The sequence below is a fragment of the Polypterus senegalus genome, chromosome 9 (genome assembly GCF_016835505.1).
Source record: "Polypterus senegalus isolate Bchr_013 chromosome 9, ASM1683550v1, whole genome shotgun sequence".
NCBI classification, from domain to species: domain Eukaryota; kingdom Metazoa; phylum Chordata; class Cladistia; order Polypteriformes; family Polypteridae; genus Polypterus; species Polypterus senegalus.
The window spans coordinates 103,684,502-103,698,555 of record NC_053162.1 but is presented as its reverse complement, the minus strand read 5'-3'; positions in this window follow the sequence as shown (position 1 = coordinate 103,698,555).

The following is a 14,054-nucleotide window of genomic DNA, read 5'->3' as shown; positions in this document are numbered from 1 at the left end:
TTGGAGGTCATTCATATATATATATATATATATATATATATATATATATATATATATATATATATATATAGCAAAATACCTGCGACTACGCAGCGAGAGTAGTGTGTTAAAGTAATGAAAAGAAAAGGAAACATTTTAATAATAACTTAACATGATTGACATTGTCATGAGTGTTGCTGTCATATATATGCCTGCCTAAATAAGTCACCCTCGCTTTGATCTTACTTTTTTACTGTTCATTTAATCATGGCTAGTGGCGGAAAAATTATAAAATGGAAGGAGGATGGCTTTACCAAAACAATTATTGATGGCGAATCGATTATTCATAAAGCTGGAATTGGTGATCTGTTTTCTGTGTTAACCTCATATTTTTCATACTTCTTCTCAAACTAAGGTGGTGCGAGGGTAAAATGAATCGGGATGCTGATCAATGTAATCGGTGTACCAGGAAATCATGCATTGACAAAAGCTCCCTTTGCTTGTAATGCAAAGTGTGATTAAATGCATTATTTTTAGCGCGTTATGGAGCACATGCATCGAAGCTTCTCAGCTGTGCTTGTGCTAAGAAAAGGAAAGATTTTAAAAATAACGTAACACGATTGTCAATGTGACCTTTTGTAAGTAGTGCCTGGAAGATTCAGTGTGGAGAAACTCTGGAGACAGCGTGTGTATTAACTTGTGGATTTTTCTGTGAGTATTTGGTGGCAGTCTGGCGAAGTTGCTTGAAGACGGCGTGCTCATGAGCTCAGCTCAGAGCGAAATGAGATGAATGGGAGGGGAGATGATGACGTGACTCCCCCACCCGCCTTAACTGTCAATCCCCCACAAACACAGTCTCTCGGAATTTGCATAAGCACACCCCTTCACCTACAATTTTAACTTGGTTACAAAGTGATCAAAATTCTCGTTTATATCCGCGTCCTCTCATTAAACTTGTATCCCGCATTACCTGTGGGCATGTGAAACGCCAGCGGTAGCCTGTCTATGAACTTACTTTAAAGTTTAGGTTTACACCTTGCTTTCTTTCCGAGGTAGCAGCACTCATGTATATGGTAGTATATGTCACTCGCTCGCTTCTTATTGTTTCGCTGCCTTCTCAATTATATAATGCTTGTTTTCTTAAGCGCTTTTTGGAGGTCTTCCTGGTTTTCTACGCACTGCGTTGACAGTCAGTTCACGTGATTACGTGGGAGGCGTGATGATGTCACACAAAACTCGGCCCCCACGTCTTTCCAGCTCAACTCCATTACAGTTAATGGAGAAAAATACCTTCCAGTTATGACCATTAGGCGTAGAATTTCGAAATGAAACCTGCCCAACTTTTGTAAGTAAGCTGTAAGAAATGAGCCTGCCAAATTTCAGCCTTCTACATACACGGGAAGTTGGAGAATTAGTAGTGATTGAGTGAGTGAGTGAGTGAGTGAGTAAGTGAGTGAGTGAATGAGTGAGTGAGTGAGGGCTTTGCCTTTTATTAGTATATATATATATATATATATATATATATATATATATATATATATATATATATATATATATATATATATATATATATATATCTTCCTTATTTAAATATAAACAGATTTGTTCTCTGCTAATTATTCCTGTCAAGATTAGTATCTCCCTGTAATTAGATGGGTTTAATGAGCTCAGTCATTAACCTATTGTATGATCTGTCTTCTGTTACTTTTCTGTCTCTTACACACTCCTGTTAACTTATGTCGCATTACGACTTTTCATTGATTTTCAGTCTTTGAACATTCGGAGGCAGTATGCAGTATGCTCATTTGAAGCTGATAATTTAATGTGATGTATCAAACGACCGTGACAAACTAGTCTGCCACTGGCTAAGATAAAATCAATCAGGTGGGGTGGGCGGTGTACAAAGGAGAGATGACAACCAAATGAATCAATGAATATTCATCCGGAAGTACAATGCACAGAATGTAGCAACAAGGAATAAGGAACACATACTGTATGATTTGAACCTCAGAAGCAGAAAGAGAAGCTCATCTGTCTAATATGTCATAACAGAATGGAAAAAGGAATTAAAGGGCAGAGACTGCAGCTGTACTCACTACTGCTGTTAACCCTTCGTAAAGCAAAGCTCCTTCAAGCAACACGCTATTGGCTATCAGAAAAAGAGATGAGTACGAGGTGTGGCAGAAAAGTAATGAGACTGGCAACACTGCAAGCGATCTGCAAGCGCTGTTGTCCTTGATAGAGCACGTGTATCAGTACCCTCCCATAGCTCAGTGTGAGTTTCAGCTTTTTCCATTAACTACGTGATTTTTGTGAGTGCTATTAGCAAAGTTGTGTTTTTGGTTGTAAGCGTCACGCGAAAATGGAACAGCGGAATTTGGAGCAACGTTGTGCCATTAAACTGCAAGTGTGACATTTGAAAAGTTAAAACAGGCCTATGGGGAACATTCTTTATCCCGAGCTCAAGTTTTTCGCTGGCACAAATCATTTTTGGAAGGCAGAAAACATGTTGAAGATGAACACCGTTCAGGGAGGACTTCAACTTCGAAAACCAATGAAAACATCGAACGTGTGAACACTCTTGTGAGATCAGACCGTCGTTTAACATTAAGAATGTTGAGTGAACAATTAAATTTGAACAGATTTACCGTTCATCAAATTTTGACTGAACATTTGCTCCATAACAGAATTTTTGACCTCAAAGGCATTCCTGTGGTTCCCCAGCCCCCTTATTCACCTGACCTCAGTCCGTGTGACTTTTCCCTTTTTCCTAAACTGATTTCGGGACTTTAGAAAACATCCAAAAGAGTGTAACGGACATGCTGAAGACCATAAAGGTTGAAGACTTCCAGCTGCTGCTACCAACAGTGGGAACAACGTCTCTATCGATGTGTAGCTTCCCAAGGGAACTACTTTGAAGGGGATAACATTGATGTTTGAAAAAAATAAAAACTTTGGTAAATAAAAAATCAGTCCCATTACTTTTCTGCCACACCTTGTACGACTGCATTGAAAAATTGTTGCTAAATCAGTAAATGTGACACGGGCTGCGATTTTCAGGCATGTAATTTGACATGGTACAGTGACGAGATCAGCAACAGCAATCAGCAAATCTGACACACCCCACAACAAAAGGCCGTTTAATGTGACATTGGTTTTAAGGTTTTCTCCACTATTTATCCTAAGTACTGAGAGGTAATTCCATGTCACAAAGCTTCAGCTGTCACTGTGTTGCATGATAGTGGATGGCGCTACAACATTATGTGTGCTGTGAAACTTCCACTGCAATACCACAGTTGTGTTATGTGATTCACAGTGCCCCATTAGATTTATCGTAACAGAATTGAATGATAGACTGTTCTACAAAGATTCACAGTGTATTTAACATGAGCTCAAATTAATTATATATACTTTTAACAAAGTATGTGATTTCTGGAGTAAATTAGTTGTTTATGGGTCTAAGTGTGTGTTATTGCAAACAGTGGGTATCTGAGTAATAGGTCATTTGATCTAGGTATCCATATCCAAAAAATATGTCATTTTGTTTCTGTAGTTATTTATCACTTCTTTCATTGGCATTTTTAAAACAAGACTCAATGAAAAAGCTGATTTGACAGTTAATTTATGGACCTTGTAGGCTTTACAAATCCAAGCATTATTCTTTTATACTTGCACAAACAGTACATGTGACATGCTGGTAAGTGATATATAAAGCTATAAAACTAGAAACCTGCTAGTGGGAAAGAGAGCAATGTTTTAATTTCAGACAGCTGTTTTTTGTAAAAATTTAGAAGTCATTCAGGCATTTCTGTTTTATGTTTTGGCAATGCTAGTCTGTTGTTACCAAATATGTATGTTTGTTTGTCAATAAAATTTTACTTTTTTCACTCATATCCTGTTTGCTGTTCCACTAGGTGCTGACACATATTCGTGTATAAATTCTTGAATTAATTTACTAATCAAATTTCTGAATTAATGGACATACAATTCAAGCTTCTCTGCTAAGATGAAATGAGATTTGGGAAGGGCAGATGGAAGGTGTCAGGTGTACTGAAGAATAAGCTGCTGCTGTAACTAAGTCCAAATTCTGCTCCTTACCTATTATTTAAACTGTGCCTCAAACATCACATTTACAACACACTGTCTGAGCATAGCCTGCCATGTTTTGACCCTGCCACAGCCTGTGCATGCAGCTGAGGTCAGCAATCGTGAAAATAAATATATTTATGTTCAATGTGTTCATTTCACAGTAAAGAGGTCAGCAATATTTTTATTGCATTGAAAATTAAAATGCACGGTTTGTAGTTGCATAATGTTTTAAATGCCTTCTAAATTGTCAGGTCATGATATGGATTCATGGAGGAAGTTTCATATTTGGTGGGGCTGTCCAATATGATGGATCGGCCCTTGCTGCCTATGAGAATGTGGTGGTGGTGGTGATACAATACAGACTGGGCATTATGGGATTTTTTAGGTAAGACATCAATTTCTCTTATGCTTACTGTTAGAATAAAATTTCTGATATAAGCTTCACATTCACTTTAAATAATGTTCATTTACATGTGGAAAAACTCAATAGGGGCATTCATGGAAAAATTACAGGTTTAATTTTACACTGGAGTTTCCTTTTGATGGCAGCCAATCTAAGATTATTTGTATTAAAATAAAATTTAAACTCCAAAACTTTAAAGGTCATTCTGGTATTGCTATTTGACCTGCATGTCACTCTACAGTATGGATACCATATATGCTTGTTTTTGAGCAATTTAGTTAAGTTTGTTCATTCTGGAATTTCACACACCTAGAACATAAAGAAGTTTCTCTTTGTCCTTTATTAGAATTCTCTCCCAGTGTCTGTAAAACTTCTTTCATTTCTGCATCTAAATCTAGACTCTATTCCATTTATGCCAATTTATCTAGGATACTTCATTTATTAGACTTTATTAAATTTTACTTTTTATGTTCATTTAGCTTTATATTTCTGTTCTATGTGTTAATGGAGTTAAGTAGGTATGGTAATGTTAATTGTTTCAAATATGTTACCTGAAATATCTTAACATAAACTAGACATTTTAACACTCAAGCAAAATGATAAACTGGCTACAAAAAAAATCACATTTAAGTTCAGCTCAATATGTGATTTTTATTGCCATTATCTGTACATACGTGTCTCACTTGAGACTAATGGTAGTAAATAAGTAGAATTAGTGAGACCTAATGTTCCCAATCTAGAGCAGCACTTACCACATATCCCCAAAATGGCTCTACTTGATCCACAATAGCAGCAGCTCTGTAGTTCACTCCCCAGTTGTTGGTCTCCTCACTCTGTTTACAGAGGTTTAGAGCAAAAATGTTCCACTTCCACATCATGTACCCACAATCTCAAACTCTGAGTCACTTCTGGGCTAACCACACAAAAGGACCTTGGCTCCTTTTCCAATATTATTATTTAGTCCAATGTGGAGATTACTGCCTTTGCCTAACCATCCTGATACTTATCCATAGGACCCCAAGATAATTGAACTTGTCTACATGGACAGCTACACCCCTCCTGCAGCTACTTCCCTTTGTAGAATAGTGGGTCCGCGGCTTAGCAGGACAGGTCCATTTTTAAATAAATAAATAATCAACTAGCCGGCTCGATCTCCATGGGTGTGCATGCTCATGTGGCTGTGGGAAGTTGGCTCAGACCCCTGCAGCCTTCTATGGCTCTAGCAGGGCACTACTCTGAGCCTCCAACTCCCTCTGCTTCTCTCCCAGCCTTATGTGGAGTCACTTCAACCAGTCAGCACATCAACCACTCCAACTCCAAGATCGCTCAGCTGGTGTGACTTCCTTCTTCTCCCTTTGGGACATCCTTCCATCTTCTTGCCTTTTCTCTTGCACCAACACTCTCCCATTTTCCTACCTGCTTCTCTCTCCTTTCTTTAACCTACTTTCTTTCTTTTTCTTTTCCTTTTCTCCCCAATTGGCCTTCCTTTGCCTCTGTGAGCAAAAAGTCTCACTTGCGCACTGCAGAAAACTGATAAGCAATTGAGACAGACTGCATTTTCACATGTAGTTACGTCTCACTCCAATTACCTCACCAACCTCCCAAACTGCATGAGGATGCACACCCACAGAGGTTGAGCTGGCCATTCACTTACTTGTTTATTTAAAATGGACTCCTGATTGTCAAGCCACAGACCCACCAATTCACATACCTTCCCCCTTAAGCCTCCAGTTGCACACCTCAACTAACCCAATGCAACAGGTGATATAGGCCTGCGTTCATCATCCCACACTGCGCTAAAACCAACCAGTAATAATAATAATTCTTTACATTTATATAGTGCTTTATTCTCTACTCAAACCGCTTTGAAAACTCCATGAAGGGAGGAACCAGAATACAAACCCTTGATCTCCTTATTGCAAGGTAGCAGCTCAACCATTACGCCACCTACATAGGTATAAAGCTAATGATACAAAAGCAACAGATGTCACCATGAAAAGGTACAAATTGTGTCTAGTTAGCTACAAACCACTTAATGCTTGATTTTTATTAATTACTTCATCTCCCTGGTTTCTTTCTATTGTGAAGTCTGTGAAACATTTCACAAAAAAAAAGGCTAAGCTAAAAGTCAACACAGAAATGTACAGTCCAAAGTCAGCAGCACTGATTTTTGGCAAATTCAGACAGGGTAATCAACATAGTTCTTCAGTTCAAAGTCTTTAGATCCTCCTTATTTGCTTGGCTCCTCCACCTACACTATTATAACATTATCTCAGCTCATATATTAAATCCAATAATAAAGCCACAAATAAATTCTAATTCACATTGAGTCTCTGCCCACCAGTCTGCCTGTGTGCACTTCTGCTTCAGAGCTTGTCAGTCCCAGTCCGGGGAACCCCTGTGCCTGCAGGTTTTTGTTTCAAACAGTTTGATGACCATTGAGTTATTTTATCTCTAATTTCATCTCATTGTTTAATTACATCCTTTTTACGTTGTGCATTTTGAAAAAAGTCACTAATAATCCATCTTTTTCTTATAAGTAAATGAGTAACAAAACAAACATTTATATATGGTGAATGGGGATCATTTCCTACTGACGTTGAAGTAGCTGCAGCCTTTCAGCATTTAGTCTATTCCAACTAGGCAAACTAGTAGAAAAAAGACAAGAGAGTGAAGAAGTTTAGACTATGGCAAAATCTAAAAATTTCTAAATTTCTTTTGAAAGTAAATCTCACCCTACTATTTTTTTCCTAATGCAGATTAAGAGGAGAAAAAAAGACAAGCTAATTAAACAAAGAGATCAATTAGGAAAAGCAGAAGTCACTACATTGGCTTAATGTAGTGGTATGTATTACGTTCAAATCCTTAATGCTTGCCTACAGAGTGGTAAGTGGGTCATAACCTATATATGGAGATACTAGTGAGGCCCTATGCTTCTTCTTAACCACTGAGGTGTTTTGTTGAACTGCATCTGGTGATGTTATCTCTACATCATATTAAAATCTCAGACCATTTCATGTGTAGCTTCAGGCTGATGGAATGAGATCTGACTCCCTCAATGTGCTTAAGAAGTGTTTGAAGATTCCCTTTCTGATGAATTATGTTTGGGAATTTAATTTACTTTCATTTTTTTTTAGCTCTTCACTTCTGGTAATCAATTTTGTACCTGTAATAGTGTAGTGTCAGCCCCATACTATTGGGTCCTTCCAGTTAGCCTCTACAACCACCTACCACTGATAACGTACACCAGGGATGAGCCTGCGGATGAGCACACAACACACAAACATCATAGGGGTGGGTGCAAAAATGCTTCAGTGCTTTTATTAACAATTAGCAATTCAAAAACAAAAAGTGTTAAAAGTGCAGTGCAAGAGTTCCAGCAGTCAATAAATAAATAATCGATAAAAGTAAGAAGAAAGAGAACGTCAAAATTCTGTAAATATCCATTAAAACTGGAATTTAACAGAGACAGTCCTGTTCTTTAAAACTTTATGTCCCAATGCTGCCTTCTAAAACCCGGTATGCGCCTCCCAGCTTACCCTGCAGGATATAACCCAACTGAGAATGCCCAACCATCTATCTAGGTTCTGTTCCCTGCCACCCCTACCATCGGTTTCTGCGCAGGGCAACCCTCAAATCACACATGCACTCCCTCTGCTCCTGCTCCTGACATTCATTTTCCACTGGATCCCCGTCCTTGGGGCTCAGGCTCCTTATCCTGAGGCCAGTCCTAACCACCTGTCTCATTTTCTGTCCAGTATGGGCTGTCATCTCCTCTCTCTCTCCTGTCTCTCTTCATTATTTGCCCATTCCTTTTGAAGAGACTTATAACACTGTTCCCAAATGGTCCCAGACTGATGTTACTCAATTATGTTCTCCTCTTTTTTAATTTGCTTTAGATAAAAGTATCTTCTAAGAAAATAAATGTAAATTAGTAAGAAAATGACTACTAATCAGGAAATATTTGGAACAAAAGCCTGAATGAACTCTTTGAAATGAGACAATGACTCACTATGTATTATGACCAGTTGTCATCTTGATGGCCTACTTCAGTATTACAAGGATTTTTACTAATCTGTAACTTCACAGTTCTCTATATAGTGATCCTCGAAAGCGCAAGCCTATTGTAAACACTGCATTGCATTTTGCTGTTATTTAAATACATGCTGATATTCCACAGGCAAAAGTAATATTGTGCTCAAACAGAAAACTGTTTATTCACAGTCAATAAACATTTTAATTCAAAACGATTCTTTTTAAATATGACTGTATTGTATTTAAGATGTGCGGAAGTCACTGAAATTGAGGAAGAAAAATATTATTATTTAACTCACAGATATCAAGGACTGTGTTTGAGGGAACGATCATGCTGCAGAGAGAGCTATATGATTATTATGCAGAAAAGGAGTTAGGCTGTGTGCTAGCATTAAAGGACTAACTTTATCATTTATAAATGCTGACCTCTGATACTAACAAGAAGACCCTGTGAAGAATGTAAGCTCTTTATAACTAATCTAATGAACTGTAAGAATGTTTAAATTGGTTCTAAGTGTGCATAATTAGAGGGTGTATTCCTTAATAATACAAATAGCTGTTGTTCTGTGTTTTTTAAGATACTCCAGTATGTCATAAATTAAGATTTAACCTTAGCTATGTATAACCTAAAATGAACTGCTAGGTTTTTTCTTTTCTAGGATATAAAGAAACGTTTTACTTTTAGGTATTCTGCCTAAAACCCAAATCCATTTGGCTGAAGTTGGGAAGAAACAGTGTCACATTCTCTCTAACTCACCAGAATTAAGGAGCAAAAAGTATTTTACTTAAATTGGGTTTTAAGTTCTTCGTTGTTTTCCGACTGGCGCTCACAGTGGTGAATGCTGTAGGACAAAATGGACATTGTCCAATCTGCTAGTCTTTCATGGCATAGCAGGGCTTCATGTATATTGGCATGCATACAATTCACTAAAACATGGTGTACAGACAAAACCCAAATGTCATGCTCAAAAAATCTGATGCAAGAGCTATTGCTATTGCCAAGGTTCACACTTCCCTTGCAATCCCAATGAATGTGAAATTTACTTTTACAGCCCACCTAAACTCCTCCCAAATTCTGCATATTTGAATATGCCGTCAATATCAAATAACCCCTTCCTTTCAGTGCTTTATTCAAAAGAAAGTATTTCAGCGAATCACGAAATAGAGCAAATAAAATGTACTATTTGTTGGTTTAAGCAGTGGTATAGAAACAAAAGGAAAGTGATGGAATGATACAGCGTGGCAAAAGAAGACACTTGAAAGTTAAAGTTCAGAAAGTTGCACTGGGACCCAAAATAAAAAAGTCAAGTTGCCGTTAAAGGCAAGTCACCAGCCAACCTTCTGCATATTCTTTTTCAGACCAATATTTAAAAGCTGACCCCCATGCAAGAACACAATGATTGTGCTGCTGTGCAGCATATTAGGAATCTGGCTGCACTCACACTTCTACCTCGTGACAATGGGCAACTGTCTGGCTGTGTCCCTGGTGGGCAGCTGTGGTGGAGTAACAAATTGCAATAGTGGATGCTGTAAGAGATATAGTCAATGAATGAGGAATATAAGGGTTGTACTATGTAATATTGACTACAGTTTAAATTAATTGGATTAAATATAAATGCTTGCATCTGATTACCTGTTTTTAAATTGTGTTAATTATATTCCCAACAATGTTGTAATGCTGTCTGATTTGGCTGATCATTTTGTGGGTGAGGGTCAGGTTCATCATACTGCATCTCTTCAGGTATTACAAACCATGACTGTGTTATACATTATGCAGCACGCTTCATGCATGCACTATGTGACACACTTTCTGTGTCTATGCAGCAACACATTAATAGAGTGGAAATGTTTTCTGTTTATCAAAAAATTTATTATCTGAAAGCGCCTTTATGAGTGTATTGGGACCAAGTGCCACAATGGATTGATTTCTGCTCTTTACATAGCTCTTTGAAGTAGCGCTCTCTTTTAAAGGACTGCTCGTCTTTGCTGCACTAGTTGGAAAAACTGCTGTTTTATAGGCTGTCCTGCTATAAATGATGTAATGATAGCTTATTCTTTAGGTGAATCATTCTGGCTGATGTAACTTGTCAGCCTTGGTGCAATAGAAATGTGCCTAAACGAACCACTCCGATTACATTTAGAAAACTGGATCAACCACAGTGTAAGGAAATCTTATCTATCTGGATGACAAGCAGATACCATCCTATACAGCTAGCATGGTACCTTAGTGATATTTGTGAAATACCAATCATCAGCAATTTCACGTTGAAAAGCTCCCTGTGGCTAAAAAGCAGCAGAAATTGGACAGAACTTGCAAAGGAGCAGGGAAAGTACAATTCCTCAAGGGTCTGCCTTTGTAAAGCCAACAACCAGTTCATCAAACAGCTCCAGATGCTGGCTCACAAATCAAAATGGAAGCTTAGAGTCAGTCATCATTGTCTCTTCTAATTCTTCCATTTCTGTGTCTTCTAACAACACTAAGGTATGGTATTTGGAATATTTGTGATTTCGTTCATCATTACATTGTTACAAAATGATTACAATCAGGTGAATTAAATTTGTAAATTATGTGCAATTAATTTTGATGTATTTTGAAAAAGGAAACCACACACACAAACAATAGCACGTTTGATGCTGGGTGTACTAATTTGCAAAACCGACCAGAAACTTGTGTATGCAGTTTGAGGCTCCCGTGAAAATCGAGGGACATCGACCAGGGTAGAGCAGGTGAGGACGAGCCTCACCTTTTTATTATGAAAAGTAAAAACTAATAATGATAACATAAAATAAATATGTCCATTGATATGTGATATAAATTTGTCTTCTGTATGATTTCAGAAATTTTGATAATTTTATAGTCAAAATCTCTGAATATGAACAGTTCTGTTCAGATACAGGGGAAACGCATGAGGTGCCTAGCGACAAGCAGAGCCTCACCTCGGGACTGTGCTGTCCCTCACACACTGGGTTGAGTGCATGCAATTGGCATGTGCCCTGTTGATCTCTCTGTAAGTCATAATATAATGTTTGCACATTTATTATACATCTTACATAGTTTGGCTAATATCTTTAGATGAATGTGTGTGACATAATTAGTCTTGCTGATCGGTTGTAAACACGCGGTGAAAAGGCACAAAATAGAGGCAGATAGTACTATGCAACAGAAGGGAAATTGGTCTTAAGGCCACAACAATTTTTCATTGCTGCTGTTCTTCTACACACAGGGGCTCTAGGCATAATAAGTTGTCAATATCAGAAAGTAGAGTACACTTGGTAGTCCATTTATTTTAATTTTTGATTTCAGACTTCAGTTGACACAATGAAAGATTCAAGACTTTTAAAACTAAAGGAATATAAGGAGGACTTTTACCAAGACAGTGACAGAGATTTTCTTGAGAAGGATAGGCGCATGAGCTTCATTTACAATAAAAGTAAGACCATAAACGGTTTTTCAATTTTGTAAAAATAGGATCAGACTAAGAAAAAAAATCCAGTATTTTTGATATTGATTAAAACATTAAATTAGCTTTAAACAAGCAAACTTGTTCAGTTAAAGGTCAAAGTGAAATTCGTTTTGCACCACTCTATGCTTTTATTTGTGAATGGTATATGAATGGTGGGTTAACTGCAAATTCTAGAACACATGGAGGGTGCAGAGAAAATGCATTCTCTCCGCTATCTGACCACTGTAATTGTATTCCTGTAGCAAATATGTAACTTACTATGTGTGTGTGTAAGGAATGCTGATGAAAATGAAACATAGCTTGATAGTCAATGTACTGCGCTGGAATTGAATAGTCAATAAGTTATCTTTTGAGTTCATATGTTTGTAGAATTTCACTCTGAAAGGTCAGTGCCTCACCAGCCATGAACCTTGTCATTGGTGAAATATGAGTAACTTTATGCCAAGTTTAATTTTACACATCTCGAAGTGTGTGTGGAAGTAGGCGTCTTGCATAACATTTTGTGCATATGCACCATTTATATAACAAATTACATTTTAGATTTAACTGGGATGCAGACATCTAGCTGCACAAAACCCCACTTGTATTCCAAATTATTAGATTGATCTCTAGACTCGCTGCAGGACAAGACCTATAATTCAAGGGATGACAACTAAAATGGACAGAAGAACTCACCTGTTAGAAGACACTGATTCTGTAAGTAAAGACTTTAATGCAATTAGGAGAAATTATACATTCCTTAAAATTCTCTGCACCAACTGAAAGTTTTCTGTGATATTTGCTTTTACATTCATTGGATTGGATTCTCTCAGGGCACCATCTCTGGGATACTCTCAGGAGAGTTGAAATATGCAAATGACCTTTTGAAACTTGATCTCTGGAAACCTAAAGTTATAACCACTCTTTCCAGGAGAGCCAAATCCAACAAACTCTTCTCTTTGTAAACCTGAGAGCTGAGATCCAATTTGCGAGCTAAATAGTGAACCTCTGAAGGCTGAGAATCAGCCATCCGTCAAGAGAAACTTCAGCATTTAAACTCTTCTCCTGAAAAGAGTAATGTTTTCCCCTAAGTTGCAGATATATGGCACAACCAAAGGGCCACAAAAGAGCAGTAAAAGCAAGCTGAAAAGTATGGTAACTAGAACACCAAAAACAAAGGATCATGAAGCAAAGAAAGAGTACCTCCAACACATTAAAACCTAACAGACCTGACCAAGAGCAAACAACTCACACAAGGTGGACATCATCTTTGAACTTGGTATCATAAAATTACTGTATTTATGGGTGCCAAGTTAAAAGTAGAACTAAAATTAGTATGCAAGGCATTATATTTATATGTTTGTCTATTCTGTTTGTGTCCAATGTTATGTGTGTATACTGTGGCCTGCAAGCAACACTCCAGCTCCCCAAACCCAACAGACACACACAGACACAAGGCACAAGTCCAGCACAACACCAGGCTTTACTTTGTTGTGGGAAACTCTTCCCTAATTGACTTTCCATTTTAGACTGCACTTCAATTTTTGTACTCTAAGCAGCTGCCTGTGTCACCAGTGCTATTGGTCAGCTATGTTCAGACCAAACAGAAGGAAGAGAAGAATTGCAGATCTCATTTTTTTTCTGAGAATGCTACATTTTCAAAATAGAAAAGCAATAATAATAACAGTTCAGATGTCTTATTATGAATAGTATTATATCATTATTAATAAAATAAATAATTTTCCACTAAAATGTTTTAACTGTGGTGAGCGGAAAAGCGCATTTTAAGATATCATTCTTTCTAACCGTAAAATAACTCCTTTTGGCATAACACTTTAAAATTAAATTTTCTGGTAAACTAAGTATGTTTTGAAATCTGAAACATTCACAAATTGATTTATAGATTCTTTACTTATTATTTTTAAATTTTCATTGAAACTTTTTAAGAAAACAGAAACTGTTTATAATTAAATCAATACAATTGCTTTAGAAGTCATGAAAGAAATAATTTATTTGTGTATATTATAGACTTTTAATCCGGTTTATTGATTTTATTATGGTGGTCTAAAGAATCCAAAGCACATTCATCTACATTCTCATACCTG